Genomic DNA, 18,172 nt, shown 5'->3' on the forward strand with positions numbered 1-18,172 from the left:
AGATATAAATTTATACATGGATCATTTGATTTATATTTATTATGTTATTTTATGAATGATAAAATAAATTTGTTGTTACATGTTGTATTGATACATTTCAAAAACAAAGTATATAATTCATGTAACAAAGTCATAATAAGAAATTACATAACTGTTCATATGAATGAAATTGTGTGCATTACTCATCAAAAACTGAAGCTAATTTATGAAAGCTGAAGAGATAGTAGCTCATAGTTCCACATTAAACAACACTGCTCTACAATGATTTGTCATTTGAAAATTATTAGCTATTATTTTCGTGATGTTTTTGAACTCAGAAATCTAATAATATACTTATATTTACTCTTTCACTTACAGTGCTTTTATACGCTTTATAAACATATATTCTCAAAGAAGCACTTGGAAAACAGCAAGAAAACACCAAATATCCTTTGCTACATTTATAAATAGAAGAGAATAGAACGAGATAAACAACGGATATAAATAGATATTCCTATCATGAGGATATGCAAAGCAGAGACTATGTATGTGAAACATGTGAGCATTGTAGACTCAAAAATCGTTACCATACTTGTGTATTAAATTGTGCATAATGAGACAATTTATCAAAGCTTTGTATAAAGTTGGACAATTCTTCCGTATATAGTGACAAAATTCCCAGAACTTTCAAGAGCTAAATTAAAAGAAAGAACATTCACTGGTCCTCAGATCATAAAATTATTTAAGGAACCAAACTTTGAACATCGTCCGACAAGTGTTGAAAGGGGATTACAGAGTGCATTCAGAAAAGTGTGTTATCATTTTCTCGGGAACAACAAACACAGAAAGTAAAAGTTCGTTGTTTCCAACATTCTAAAGAGGTTTCAAACATAATAAGCTTTAAAATTAGTTCCCTGCATTCACATTTAACCAGCTTTCCTTCCAACTTGGATAATTCAAGCGAAGAACATCTTGAAAAAATTTCACCAGGGCATAGAAACTTGAATGTCGGTATCAAAGATGTTGGAGTACAACAATACTGGCAAATTACTACTGAACGTTGTTCCGTGAACATGAACGAACTACTCACAAAAAGTTTAGTTTCAGAAGTTTCCAAGTGAAAAAGCAAAAACAAAAATGAGGTGAGCTCTTTATTAATGACATTATTAAATTAGAATTTCGACATTAGGATTACTTATGAACCAAATTAGTGTTCTTTTATAAGCAAAATATAATCATAATGTCACCCTGTTAGCAGCGTCACTACAAAAATAGCAAAATTTACACAGTCAGGTTCCTCAACTTGTAAAACAATCTGACTTCATAAAAAATCATTTTCGTAGTTAACACCTTCAAATTATATGTCGCGTGTCAAAGCAAAAACAGATTTCTACAAGTTTAATTTTGTCGGACAATGTAATGTATGCATCAATATGTTTTTTGTTCAACGATGTTAATAGTTAGGATTTAATCACAATTTCCAAAATAAATATAGATTTACCATATATAGTTTTTCATTCCGGACAAATTCAAAATAAGTTGTTTATTCTCATATATTGTACTTGTAACATTATTAACTATCATTCACGAGTTCATTTAGGCAAACAAACTTTTAAATAATCAAAGACAAATAGCTTGTATATTAATATTTTAAATATGAAGATCTTAAAACACACTTACATTGATTATACTTTCTAGAACAACACCATATACGTTATTATGTTTGTATTTAGTAATACAATTTACTTGATATATACATTAAATGGTATTTGCTCTACATTGATGTAAAGAACACTTTTACAAGAGAAAATAAGTTAGTATAATAGGTCAAACTGGACGTCTGTGTCGCTTGAAACCAATCTGTGGTATATTATCGTATTTAGTTAATGCTATTTATATAGTTTCTACTGTAAATATGAGGATAGTGGCACATCAAAGTATACATTAAAATCAACCTAACATACAAGTAATTGCATACATAGAGATTACTTTGCTTCGACCTAACACAAACTGTTCAGAACGTTGTCAGTAAATAAATGCATAAGAAGGGATTGTATCAATGTAGAAGAGGAATATTACTCCAGACCCGTACACGGACTCGACCCCAGGATGACATATTAAACAAAATCGAGGTAAAATTATGATATGCCGAAATGCAAGCAGAAAGATACGCTCGTTAACCTTTCGTCACAAGATATTACAGTGATAAGCATTGTTATGTTGTTAGGAGTTCAGAGTATATACAATAACTGGACCCATCAAGGAAACAAAATGAAAATAAGGGGAAACAGAACCATCATTACTTGTTTATAAAACATAATTAAATCTTAGCATAATGTAAAATCTAGATGAAACTAATAATCAAGTTTATACGATAGCAACGATGAATATACGAGGGAAATTCTTAAAATAAGTTTCTCCAGCCGACTGAGGGCAAAGGTGGAGATGCAAAACCAAAAATAGCATTTGACATTAAAGATCAGACATACCTTTATTTTTCCACATAAACACCACGTACATTGAGACATTTGTCATACTGATCTATAAGCTACAAAAAAATCTTCCAGGAAAAATTCAGGACTGTGCATATGGAAGAAGTGTCGAACAGCTTCTGTTATTTCAGAATTGCTTCCCGAGCGCCTACCGCCGAGAGTCTTCTTCAAAGTCGAAAACAGATGGAAGTCACTCTGTGAGAGGTCAGAACTGTATGGTGGTTGTCTTGTTTCCCCATTGCTGTTCGTTTTCCCGGGAAAAACGGGAGGGGAAAAATTTTCGGACATCCTCTCGTAAATAATTTATTTCTGTATAAGTATTTCAAGAGCCGGATTATAGGAAGTACGAATCATCAGTTAAAGTATATACATTCCTCAACGCCCCGACCATGGTCTGAAATTTATAAACTCGAAATAAAAAGGAAATGTTTAGTATTTTTTGGTGTAGAAACACTTTTAATTTAAGCAAAAACCATTATCAATGTAGTTAAATCCATAACAAATTATTTGTATTACAATATATGAGGAAATGTATGCTTGTTCATGGCGATTGTGTATGTTCATAAGTAGAAGTTCTAAAAGTGGTAGAAGATATAGGTAATCTGAATTTATCTTGTCTCTTAATTCTGATTCGTGAGGTTCCTCGTGGTTATCTAGTTAGAGTACTCACCTTTGGCATGGTAGACCCTGGCCATTCCCGATGGGAGCTCATGTGGTTCAGATCCCATATTAAGTTATAATTCCACGTATCATATAGCCTCGCTGCTGAAAGAGACGTTAAACACAAGTCAAATCAAATTGAGATTCCTTATTGAATGTGCAGTTCTACAAAAGAATTTAGTTCTAGGAACGGAGAGAATTTCAATATAATCATACAAGTACATTGAGAATAAGCGATTCATCAATTGAACTAGAAATTATGCCATGTTATAGAACTATAATTCAACACTTACTAAAAAAGTATAAAAATCGATAAATAAACTTTTTAAAAAACTGAACAGAACAATCTACCTCACTTTGCTTTATTTTTTCTGTAAGAAATATAATACTTATAATGTTATAGCACGCACATATCTGTGGACAAATTGTTATAGTAGCAACTGAGAAAAATATTTTAATAGAACTCGAATATTAGCCGTATTAATCATGCAATAATAACTGCTTCTAGAGATAATTATCAAAATAATTATCACTATACGTGGAAATACCCACGTATTCAGCATATACTATTTGTGAATTAATAGTACTAAACATTAGTCCATTGCAACTGCCTTGTGTTAGTAAGTTAGTACGTGCAAGTTGGCAGAGAATAGTATACGTGAGACGGTGTTGCACGTACTAACTTACTAACTACATCATTTTCACAAATTGCTAAAACGCCGTTGATCGTAAATGGAAGGCCAATCCAGTTTTCAAAGAGCTTAAATCCTAAAAATGAAGTAGTTTGAAGAACGTTCTTCCACACAAAGAGGAAGATAGTGAACACTTAGAAGGAAAATCCTTAGATTCCTGCAACAAGTAGCTTATCTGCGCTTTTCCCGCCACGATAGAAAATCTGTGCTGTAGTTCGTTCACAAGCCGATAAGGTTTATCAATGGCTAGGTTTACATAACCTAGAGTTTCTGTACATGCCGACGGAGAACACACACCATTTCCGACAGACTAACCCCGGCTAAGCAACAAACCTGTATGTGACCTAGTACAGAAAATATTGAACTACAGAATTCTGGTAAATTTTATCTCTCCGGATTCTGTAGAATAAAAAGTAGCTTCTTTTTTTTCTCAATGCAAGATTGTGAGTGCCAAGTATATCGAGAATAGCGGTATCCAAGTTGATGGCAGTATGAAGAACTCAGACAATGCATTATCGGGAAAGCGGAATAGTGCATGGAAACAAAGACTACAGGAAACGGATCACGGAACATTGAAGATTGCCGATCATACCAGACTCTGGAAATGTTTTCTTTTTACAGACAATCACAGTGGAAAGAAAATTTCATTACTCTTTACACCTGCAGAGGGTACTACTTCGAAGCTCCTGATGACAATCTTCTGCACAGTAATGGAAAATGATATTGCCGAGAACATAAACTATAACACAAGAATAGGAAATAATCATATACTCTGACCAGTCTTGTTTCTTACAATAGAGTGAGTTTATGCATGCGATCGTTAAGAGATGCGAATTTCGAATTTTTTGAGTTACCTACTTCCTACTGTTAAACAGCGGCTCTGTACCAGTGAGAACTTTGGAATCAATGTAATTTTCATATAGCAAATTAGAGCTCCTATTCATTATATTGACACTCTCGATTACTATGTGAATTCTGTAATGCAGATGTTGGTTCCTAACGAAATGAGTTTATCTTAACAAAATCAGTGTTTATTAATGGCTCAGTCTTTCAAGACGACAAACTATTAGACCATTTCTTACCTGGTTCCATAAATAAGGATGAGATTACATCTCTCCTGATGGATGAATTCTCAACCTAATACTATTGAACACCCACGATCAAATTTAATGAGCACGTCAGGTAAAAATTCACTCCTCCATCCCGCTGAAACAACTGATTTAATGCACTGTATGAACAGTATCCACTTCTTCCCAGGAAACGATTCATGAGTTATACGAATCAATTGCGCGTTGACTCCGAGCTAAACTTGGTACAGTTTCGTGTTATCAGGAATTTGCATTATTTTGATAACTATATGTATATGAGAATCTGTTCTTGCATGAACGAAATCGCTACAGTAACTTTCCACAATATCAGCGAAAATGTTCAAGAATGGACAAAATTGAATTTACAATGTTTAACCATCAGCGAACTATGTTTATTTTGGTTTAAGAAGAGGAAACTAAGTAATACCATCTCGGAAATATCATAATAATATTAAAATTACTCTTGATAATACAGGGACTGATGAACACACAAGGAACGGATGAACAGACATAATACAAAAATCACCTTGTCTACATTTAGTGTAGTGATTTTGTACCATAACGATGTGCATATATTTATTTTTGTTAATTTGCAAAATATATTATTCTAATATATGTCATTAAGAAACAGAAAGGGTAAATGTCTCACGTAACAAAATACAAATCTTCATAAAATTTAACAATTACTGGAAAATACTTTTGAAGATGAAAGTTACTCTTTTTAAATGCAACTCAAACTTTCTGCTTTAAAAGTTTCTACATCTTAATTGGTATGTTGACCATAATAGCGATTTTATAAAAGGAACATTTTTATATAAAAATATTGAAATATCATAAGTTAGCATTTTCTGTATTACAAAAGACAAAGAGATATGTTCAATCCTGAAACAAGTGACTTGCGAATTATAAAAACAGAAATAGATGAATCGAACTAAGAAGTACACGGTATGCAAAACTGTGGAACACAATCTCTGTGGTCGAGTCAAGCTTGTCCTTGGCCGAGCTTGGTCAACAAATATCTTTATTCTTCAGACTATGCGCTATTTGCCTACCAAATGTATTTCAGATCCAGCCAGTAGTTATCGAAAAATAAAATATCACACCCAAGTCGAATCGATTCAGAGCCCAACCAAGGTGAGCTTGTCTGGACGAACTCAGCCAGGAAATATAGTACAATTTATTTCATAGACAATGGGTTATCTTCCCCCAAATTTCGTTCAAATCCGACCAGTAATTACTGAGAAATAAAGTACTATATATACAAACACACACACACACACACACACACACATATATATATATATATATATATATATATATATATATATATATATATATATATATATATATATATATATATATATATATATATATCTGAAGTGAAACTATAAGGTGCCGTGTGTTTATAGTGAAAAAATAAATAATAATATTGCTTATAAAGAACACTATCTCACATATGAAATAAGTTGAGATTCACGTTCTAAATTTTGAGTTAACTCTTAAGTATCTCTTTTCACATCAATTTCTCTGTTAATGAACTTGCCATGGAGGTGATGCAGCAACATGCACATCCTTTTCGTTGCCCTATATATGAACGATTTACGCGTTGCGGTGAGGTTCGTTGCAGAAACAAACCACTCACGTGTTTGCACGGCTCGCGATTTCCAGATGCGTGCTAATCAATAAAGACCTTACTGAAACACAACGACAGCACGGAATAAAAGTGTAATTTCACACTGCACCGTACTGGGTCATTTTTTCTTTCCGTTTTTACCACATCTACATATCTGTACAATCCTAGTGCGTCTAGTTACAAAAGAGAAGTGATAAAATATTCTAATAATCGATTTCCAAAAGCCACAGAGCAAATGTTCCAACAAAACAAGAAGTTATCATTTATTCGGTGCCGCTCACTTTCCTCAGTCACACGCGTTACCTGTTTTCTACGAGCGGAACATGTGTCAAAATATTAACTGGAGGCAACTGCGATATAGACGGTATGGAGGAAATTTATTTTCCCCATGGATATGCAATAATACTACAAACAACCAGAACAAATTTAAGCTGTTTGAAATAAAGGAACCATACATGTATCGACAGTGAATTCCTAATTTTGCAATCCATAGGAAAATTAATGGCATCTTTTCTAACCGTGGATATTAAATACAGTATATAACGTGGTATAGACACCTATAAAATTTCCACGTTTGATCTCATGTAATGAGAACTAAGTATACTATACTGGAAAATAACATTTGTTGTTCAAAATAGAATTTTTACTTCCATAGAATAAATGTAAGGGTCATATATAACACAACACACTATTAAAAATTTAAAGAACATGTTATATATTTGTAATAAGTATGAAGACGATTTCATAGCATCCTATTGTTAATACGTAACAATGAGGATTTTCATGTTACTAAATCACGTTCGCCCTGCAATCTCGGTATATCAACATGGATTCTTACAAAGTAGATCGACAGTTACAAATTTAGGTATTATTACATACTTTATAGCTTCTTCTTTGGACAACAATGGTCAACAAGATGTTATATATATTGATTTCAGTAAGGCTTTTGACACCATACAACATAATGTTTTACTACATAAATTAGCTTTATTTAACTTTAGTCCTGCGATGGTCAATTTCTTTTCCTCTTATTTGCATAACAGTAAACAGTCCGTTATCTATAAATAATTTCTTTCTAAAGAAATCGACATGATTTCAGGAGTTCCGCAGGGATCGAACTTGGGGCCTCTTCTCCTTTTACTTTTTATCAATGATCTTCCGTGTTGTATTACAAATTCAGAAAAAACTACTGTTTGCAGACGATCTCAAAATATATGCCAAAATCAAAACACAAGAAGACTGTTAGTTATTACAACAAGACCTAAATAAGGTAATGAATTGGTGTAAGGTAAACAAACTTCAGATGAATGTAAATAAATGTGTGTCTGTGACGTTCAGTAGAAAAGACCTTGCGAATATTCGTATTTCATTGGTGGGGCAAATTTAAATAAATCGAACTCAGTGAAAGATTTGAGAGTAACATTCAACCAACATGTAGATAAAATAACTAATGAAGCCTACAGGAACCTCGGATTCGTAATTAGAATGAGTAATGAACTTAGAAATGAGATGACGTTGAAGACTCTTTACTTTTCGTATGTTAGAGCAAAAATAGAATATGCATCAGTTATGTGGAATGCATACTTAAAATCTGAATGCCAGAAAGTTGAGCAATTACAAAGTAAATTCTTGATATATATTTTACCTACAAAAAGACCGGTTTTTATCCAAAATTTGAGCACTATACCAATAATATTGATAATTTTAAATTCAGGACGTTAGAACAAAGAAGAACACTAACTGACTTAATTTTTATCTTTCGATTTCTCCATAATAAAATTGACTGTCCAGCCTGTTACAAAATCTATTTATTCAAGCCCCGTCCTCAAAACGCGTGCAAAAAAGAATAACATATTCTTTTGCCGGAAGGCAAGAACAAATGTACTGTATATGTCACCTACTTAGAGAATTAGTGCTGCTTACAATGCAATAAGTAAAGAGAATGTGTTTTTGGATATATTCAGTAACAAAGAGCGTCACTTCAGGAACCAAGTTTTGTCAATCCTATGATTCATGGCTTATTTGTACACTTAATGTATTTTATTTGCCTTGTGTTATTATGTATTTATTTATGTATGTATTTAAACTTATTTATCATCATTACTCTTACTGGTTAACTGGACATAAACACTAATGTTAACCTTCTGTAACTGGAGTTTTATACTCTGTAGAGGGTACAAATACAAATAAACAAATAATGTTGTACGAAAGAACATTATGGAACCCATACACGTGAAAGAAAATGCAGGATTAAATATTATTATTATTATTAGTTGAAATATTCTATGAAAATCAGCACCTTGATTTGACATGCACAAGAACACGTCTGCTTCAAAATGGTGTTTGTAATTCTCATCAACAAGAGTAAATTGTACGAAAATCGAACTGATTACTCTGTCCTCAAATCTCGCACCACTCTATAATCTTATTTCTTCTACATTTTAGAAAGATCTGCTCAATGAGAATGAATATTACTCCAATAGTCCGGTTTTGTTCACCTATTTTACTAACATAAAACGCCTGATATAAAACGCCCACGAATCGCCTCTTAACAAAAGGGTTGATGAAATCAAGATCGCACATTCTTATCGATGCAGTCGAATATCCAGAATATGTTAGGCGACGCTCAGAGTCATCCTTCGTAAGGAGTTCAAGCATTTTGACCGTGTATGCATATTACTTCTTTTAGTGCAGAATGTGACACACAGTCGATTGGTGTACGACGTTTTCTATCGATAGTTGTCGGGCTCTTGCATATGGCTGCTGACATACATGTTCGTGTCCCGTCATAGGTGTCAGACATCGGACTCCTTCGCGATTGTCGTCAACGCTACCTATCTTTCTAAATAGCTGAACAAATTTTGCATCTCCGTTATGGACGATAGGCGTCCTCTATTAGAGTCTGCAGTTAAGTTCCTCTGGTGGATTTCATGAAGTATGACAGCAAATCAGCAAAATGACCTGGACTTTTCATCCTGCGTCGTCATCTTCCTTCATTTACTCAGTTGTATGCAAAGACTAGAAGAGTAAAAAAAAAAAAAAAAAAAAAAAATTCTGTACATTAAGATGCATAATCAAACAACAGTTAATTTACTTACTCGAAAATACATATTCACCTATCTTTGAACTTGTTACAAAAGATTGGGAATAATTTGATTACTTGAGTGGTCACATTCACAACGAAGTCAAGCGTAGTCCAACGTGTATTGGTAGACACTTTTCAAGGAAAAAAATATGGATAAGTGAAATAATAACTACGAGGGTAACAAAGCAAGATCTGAATACTGTCAGAATAGCAACTGCTAATCGATTGAATTGGGACACAGTTAAGTTCAACTGACAGTATTTTGTAATTCAGATGTTGAACATAATCTTCCTTGGGTGATAGAGTTAGTTATATTCATGTTTCGTACATTAAACTTTATACTAAATCTTCTGTTTCGATTCGTTACACCAGGATAGAAACAGGATCCGGGGTTTTTGGACTTTCAGTCAAGCAGCTACTGCATCGTCAGTATTTATCCTAGGATCATGGTTCATACCTCATTTTCTTCAGAATAGAGCTGGCTTTCAAATGGTGCTACTTGCATGCTCATACCATATACCAGGAGCGGGAAAAATGATGTCAAAAGGAAAATTTCGGAGGGAAATTTTTTCCCTCGCACTTTGGGCCCTTCTGGAGCGGCCCGGTGTAAACGTAGCCATCTAAAAAAAATCTGATAAACAGTACTTGGTATACTGAATGTGTGTGCCAAATTTCAAGTTTCTAGCTTGAATACCAAGGGCGGGAGAAATTTTAACAGGAATTCCCACCATGCCCCAAATTACCGTAAAACACCATGAACTCAGGTAAAAAATTTCCTGAGACATCCCTAATTACCCTAGGGTCATGTTTCGCCCAGCATTCTCTTCAAAATAGAACTGCCTTTCAGGCGGTATGACTCACGTGTCTCCATCATGTATCTGAGGCGGGAAAATGAGGAAAAACGGGATTTTTGGGGTAAAATTATCCTTTTTTTCAACTTTTAGCCCTCCTGGACCCCCCTGTTTTAACGCAGAGATCTGAAAAAAATCTGGTAAATACTACTCGGTGGGCTGAATGTTTATGCACAATTCCAATTTTCCAGGTGCAAAAGCAAGGCCGCGAAAAAAAATATACCGACAATGTCCCATATTCCCGTATACAGAGGGAAATTTTTAAACATTCCCTGAGACATCCATAATCACCCTAGGGTCATGTTTCGCCCAGCATTCTCTTCAGAATAGAACTGCCTTTCAGGCGGTACCACTCACTTGTCCCCATCATGTATCTAAGGCGGGAAAATCCCGTGAAAGGGATTTTTTGGTAAAAATTTCCCTTTTTCAACGTTTAGCCCCTGTGTACCCCCCTGTTTTAACGCAGAAATCTGAAAAAATCTGGTAAATACTACTCGGTGGACTAAATGTTTTCGCACAACTTCAATCTTCTAGGTGCAAAAATAAGCCCGCAAAAAATAATACCGAAAATGTCCAAACTTCCCCTATACAGAAGTATATTTTGATAAAATTTCCCTGACACTTCCCTAATTACCCTAGGGTTATTTGTCGCACATCATTCTCTTCAGAATAGAACTGCTTTCAGACGGTATGACTCACGTGTCTCCATCATGTATCTAAGGCGGGAAAATGAGGAAAAACGAGATTTTTGGGGTAAAAATATCCCTTTTTTCAACTTTTAGCCCCTATGGTTTCTCCTTTTTTAACGCAGAAATCTGAAAAAAATCTGGTAAATACTACTCGGTGGACTGAATGTTTGTGCAAAATTTCAATCTTCTACGTGCAAAAATAAGCCCGCCAAAAATACTTTACATAAACGCCCCCCAAAAAATATTACACGAAAATATATATTTTAGAATTATGACGTCATCACCTCCTATGCCTCGACGCAGGAAGGTGTGAAACCATGCGTAATGTCTTCTACAATGCCTCTGGACTTGAAAAAAGAAAAAAAAACAGGACGAAAATGCTCAAATAGGAGAGTTATAACGCAATGTACCATGAAACACCCTGTATGGTACAGATTGTACCATGGGATCCCCAAAGGGTTAAACATTTTTCAAGTGGGAGCCACTTTTGCTAGTCAGTTTTCTGCCGACCACCCCATTCTTTCCTCTTTTCTAAAGCAATTTATCATTTTTAATTACATTTTTATCGTAAACTGGTAATAGTGTATTTACACTTTTAAAATATTGTTAATTAAACGTTTTATTAATTTTATATCGATGTTAATATAAGAAAATACATTGTGTCTTTAATAATTGAAGATTATCAAGAATATAATGCATCTATATATGCTATTCCTATAGACTGCTTGATTGAGTTGGGGTAATTAATGGGGATCTCAGAATCTAGCCCATATGTATCCGATATGATGTAGTTTTATAAATCTTTATTTGAGTAAATTATATACTCTACACCTGTTTAAATTTTGAACAGCAATTTCCTTCAATTTAATTTTTGCCTTGTTTTTCTTTTGAACGATAAATCTCCGGAATGACTGGGTTTGCGGACCTCAATTTGAGAAACGATATCTCAGATTATTTTTCATTAGAAAATTAAGGAATTTTTTACTTTAAAATATGTAGGGATTTTTTAAATTTAATATAGTTTATATTGAATATTGTGACAAGGGAAGTATCATAGACATCTTGGAACCAAGTGCTAACCGATGAATAATGAGCTTAGTATCGACTTTAACAAAGTACCATAATGCTGTAACACCAAGCGAAAGCTCCAACTCAATGACGAGAGATTATGTTAGGCTCTCTTCACTCATCTAATTAGCATAGCAAACTACAAGTTCTGTTTAATGTTATCATGCATTAACTCTTTAGAAACAAAAGTTAACGTAATTTGGAGTAGTTTCGACTCAGTAAGCATATTTTCGTCTTCAGACATTTTCAATTTATCTGAATCGAAATGACAGCACACACTACAATACTTTAGACATTCGTCCTCACAAGCACACAACTTTAACGTAATTGTAATATCTTTAATTGTCGGCAAACACTACAGATACGGAACGTCGGGTTCCCCAACTTTCTTGGAGAATTCCGACACTTGTTATGGGAAGTTCTCAGACTTCTTTTAAATAGAAATAAAAAGATAAAATGCAGCAATACAGGTATCGATATAAGTGACATACGTAAGTAGCACTTTATACTTTAAAATCTTAGAAGACCTTTAAAATGTTGAAAAAATCATGTAAATTATGATTACTAATATTTGTATGTCTTTTACTACAATGAAATGAATTGCAGGAATAATATACATTTTATAGATATTGCCTCTGGCTGAGAATAAAGTTTTGGCACAATAACTAAACTTTCTCTATTCATAGCTTTTCGTAGTGTGCAACACCAAAACAATAAGTATTAATTTATCAATATACCAAGCAAGTAGAATACAAAGTTACAAATACAGTAAATAGCTTGTCTATACATTATTTTGAAGTTTACGCTGAATGGAATGTCGTTTACTACTTGCAGTGAAGTCTTGGGATAAGAAGCACGGCTTATTGCTGCCTAATATACACTTCTCATAAAACCATGTATAACATTTCGTACATTACACCCAAGCATCACTTTTAAGGATGTTGTAGCAATTTTGCTACTGGAGAATTATTGCTTTCTCCCAGAACACTTTTTGTCTGGCTACTCCATATAGACCAATGCTGTTTCTGACGAGGAGCGATTTCGATCATGTTTGTTTTGATGAAGAGTCCTTTTTCAAATATACAATTTCGTCATGCAGAGTCTTTCTGATAGCTTCCTTTTGAAGAAGGGCAATTTTGATCCAGCTTCTTCTGAAGATGGGCCTCTTTTTCCCGGACATTTTTTTATGCAGGGTTGTTTTGTTCCAGTCTCTTCTGACGCTGGGACTTTCGACGCACACTCTTATAACATGGAGCCGTTTTGTCCTCTTGATTCGTCCCTTTATGTCTTCACTCTTTCGTCAAAGCCTATCTGACATGGAATCAAGATAACACGTAAGTTTATCAATTTATACGAGTAATGTGACATCCACTTTGACTTTAAAACAGCTAGAAATCAACAAAAGAATAAAAAATGCAGGGACCACAAAGCTTTGACATCGGGACGAGTTTCGTGTTTTGAATATCCTAACAAACAACACGTCGTAATAAACAAACATTTCCTAACACTTTCTAGCCTACAGACGGCGCACATTCTCCTAATGTACCTTGAATATTTTTTTTTCACATTCGCTGAATCTTTTCTGAATATTTTTAATTATCTAAACTGATCATCTACGAATATATTCCAAGTATTTGTATGGAGTATCCAACGAATATTTGAAGAATATTGCTGAACTATCTGAGTTTACTATTAACAATTCGAAAAATAACAAATAGAAAACTTATTTAAATTAAACTGTTTCAAAATATATTTTAATGTGACTTTGGATTTCGGTTTTGTGAACAAAACATATATGATAAATGTATTTTGACCTCTTGTTGAAAAACAGTTCTCTGTTCTTTGAAGAGAACCGTTGCGTCGAAATATATTTTGGTTTTATTTTTAAAACCACATAGAATTAAAACTTTTATTTAGGTTCTGTTACGGCTACATAAAACACTGGTTTCGGTTCCATGAACAGAATCGATATTTCAAAATGTATATCAATTCTTTTCCCAGAAGCATTCCGAATTATAATTTATGTTCTGGTACCAGAACACAAAAGACTGTACTAAATCGAACGGACTGGATACTCTACGCCAGAAAGAGACATATTAGAAAAAAAAAGAAAAACAAGAGGTATGATGGAAGCTGAAAAACCATATTACACAATGTTTTTAAAGAAGCTGAAGCTGTAATTTTGAACATTGTAATGATGCTGAAGGAATAACTTTGAAAATGAAACACATCGAATATAGGCGGAAATACGTAATTCTTGTAGTGAACATCCCGGAGCAACGGAAGTTTGCGCCTTTTACTTTTAAATAACGTCTTATGTGCTGTTACAAAAACTAAACAAACGAATGAAAAATAACGAGAACCAGTTGGTCACCTACATGTACAGTGCACTTGAAAAGAGGTGATGTAGGATAAATATTAAATAAGTTAGTTTCGTTTTCACATTGTAAAACTACGTTAGATGTCCAAACTATTTCAACTTAATGCTCAAACTTAAAGTAATACTTCTGTAACTACTGGTTCAATAGATTAATAAGATCAAAGATAGAAGCTCTTCCTCGGACGCTGAATCCACATCAGAAAGCCATTATTCGTAACGTCTTACTGTATTTGTTGTATGGTGATAAAGCTTGAAACCAGAAATTGTTAATCTAAATCACTTCCGCATTGAATAAATGGTTAAGAAAGGCGATAAAACTAATTCTTGAGAAATTGAATCGATTGAAAAAAAAAACAGTATCTCGATATCTCTGATCGTTTTTCCTCTACGGAAATCAATATTGAAATCGGAAGTAGTAGAAAATTTCAACCATTTCTTTTTTTCCGTAACGATTTGCGGTTGTGATTACATGTTTTCTTGACAGTCTGCAGAGATTGCAGAAAACATTCTATCTATTAACATTTATGTTCTATGTCGATCAGTATTGAAACCTGAAATGGTTAATTTTAACCACTTCTAGTTTGAATAGAGAGTTAATATAGAGGAAGGAACTCATTCTTGGAAAGCAAAATCAATTAAAAAAAACACACACACACACACATCACGGTACCCCTTACTGTTTTCGCTCAGTGGAAATCAGTACTGAAACCGGAAGAGCAGTAGTAGTACATTTCAACCACTTTTGATTATGGTAGAGTATTTGAGATAGTCATAGTATGCTACCCTGACACTCTGAATCGTTTGCAGAAAACCGCTTCTCGCTGTCTGTTACCGTCTTTGTTCTATGGCGTTAAACACTGACACCGGAACTTGCTAATCTGCACCATTTCCGGTTTGAATAGAGGGTTAATGAACATGATTGAGACACTAAATCATTACAAGAAAACGCACTTTGAAAGCATTTACCGGTTTTGTTCTACAAAAATCAGTATTCAAACCGGAAGTAATATTAAATTTGAACCACTTTCGGTTTCGGTGGAGTGTTTGGGATTTTCATTGTAAATTGATGTGCAACGATGAATTGTTTACAAAAAAAATCGCTTCTCGCTAGCTGTTACCGTTTTCGTTCTACATAATGATTAACGTTGAAACCGGAAATGGCTAATTTCAACTGTTTTCGGTTTGAATAGAGAGATAACAAAGGAAATGGAATATATCCTCGACACGGTAAATCGATTGCAAAAAACTGCATCTCCATATCTCTACCTGTCTTCATTCTGATACCCGCCGTCAAACGGACGAAGTCGTTCTATAATACTTCCGACACTTACGTAAAACATAGTTTGGAAGTCTGAAAAGGGATATTTCTAATAAAATATTAAAAAAAAAACAAGTTCAATGAAATGTATATAAGGTAAATTATATAGTAAAGGCTCAAACTGTATACACAGAGACGTTTCCATCAACAATTGGTCGAATAATTTCGAGATTGCGAACAAATCTAAATTCTTCGGCGTAGTAGTAACGAGGAAGAAATAAGTACATTACTGGCCATCTAAAAGAATCTCACCATTTGGGTTAATAATGATACCATAAATAGAAAAGCGTAATTCTCCTGTTCTGTTGGAATCTGAAAGTTGACTTTTTAGAAGAAATATATGTACTTATGAGGCACAGATTATCGATTTGTAGTATAAAAACACTCCTCACAGCCTAAAGCGACCTGTATACAATATTGAAAATCGATTCTCTTCACTGTAAATAGAATTTTAGGGTCACAATTGCTAACATAAAACAGTAAATTTAAACATATGTGTGTATCTTTGTGTATGAACTTAATTCGTCTGTAATAGAAACATAATAACCGAAACTATACACTCAAATTTCTATCTATATAAAAATATTTAATATACAAATATTCAATCTATTGTAATACGTTATATAATCTATCTTATTGATTCTTTTTTCAGAAAGATAATTCAGACATGTTCAACTTATAACACTAAAACAAATTAAATTTATAAAATATTGTACAGTGATATTTTAGAATTGTCTATACAGCTTCTGATGGCTCTTTTTTCCGCTTCCGTTTTAATATAAAGTGGTACCATGTACATTTGAAACATCCATTTGGTTTTAAGGGTACCTGAATGATTTCATAGGAAATTATTGTAAATCGATAGAACACACTAAAACGCACAAATTAATAAACTTGTTCTGTTGCTCAACGAAGCGGTATTACCTACTATAATGGAATCATATTTCATTAGGAAATCAAGAAAAGAACCGAACGTTTTTGCGTAACTAAAATCATCTAAATGTGTCCATAACTTGTGGAAAACATAGCAGCACGGTATATTACATATGTATACGAACTGAGTTTATTTTCCATTAGCTACTTTCTCTCGCCAAAGAAAAATAATTATTTCTGCAAAAAATGGAAAACACTTTGATAGATCCATTTTTATTTGTTTCCATAATGTATTTTAAGGAAATTCTCATTGAAAATTCATTTCATAACAAAAATTAATCATTGATAGCCCACAAACGGTTATCAAATCATCATTAAGTTACTCTTGAAAACAAAAGGGTTCATAGGAAAAGAAATTAAATAAACCTTAAAACTAACTTTCAAACAATTTAATTAACTTCCTGATTTTCAATTAATTCATAGAAATTTGCCAATGAAGCTACGGAAAATGTTAGAGCTTTCAGCAGCATTCATTTTATTTTTGTATATTAAGCGCTCACATCAGACATTTGAAATCTTGTCAAAAAATTATAAAATTTGGCACATTCAATGCAAAAAGAATAAAGATCAGTTCTGGTCACTTTGAACGTATGTAATCTTTAAAATCTCTATCTGAAGATCCTTTCAAAGTTTAAAGGATTCATGTCCAGGTATTATGAATAACTTTTAACATGTAAAAAAAAGTATTAAATTTTCGGTGTACTTAAACGTAAAGAACAATCTTTATGTCTTCTATTTCTTACAACTTTGGTAAAATAACATGATTCTCTTGTGCTTTCAGCGTCCCACTTTTGTATCTATGTAATTAGCAATTATCTGAATTACGAATTTAGCTTTCCTAATACTCTTCCATTCATTTATGTCCTATGTTGTATATTTTCATATGTTTTAATTGCTATCGTCTTCAAGATTATGTATAAGGTTACACTACTTTTATAAGGAATATGTGAAGATTCGTTTACGAGCCATTATATTCCACAGTTTTACATAAAACTAGATCTAAAGCTCCACATCACTCACGAGATTCGACGAGAAACGATTCTCTCCACCTTAAGACACGTTCTTGTTGATGACAAGATGTCAAAACAATTCCATTAGTTAAATTCTGGAAAATAGAAGTGTCAGATACTTCCTCTTTGACAAATTTTCTAACGTCAAATCATATTGATAGGAAATTTTGTAAATGTTATCCCCTCAGGAGTAATGTACAAGCGTATAAACCGTCATATTATTTTTCATTATTTATTATTTCATTTTCACAATAAAGAAATTCAAAGAGATGTACTACATTCTAATAATACACT

The sequence above is a fragment of the Thermobia domestica genome, chromosome 2 (genome assembly GCF_964235325.1).
Source record: "Thermobia domestica chromosome 2, izTheDome1.hap1.1, whole genome shotgun sequence".
In the NCBI taxonomy this organism is placed as follows: domain Eukaryota; kingdom Metazoa; phylum Arthropoda; class Insecta; order Zygentoma; family Lepismatidae; genus Thermobia; species Thermobia domestica.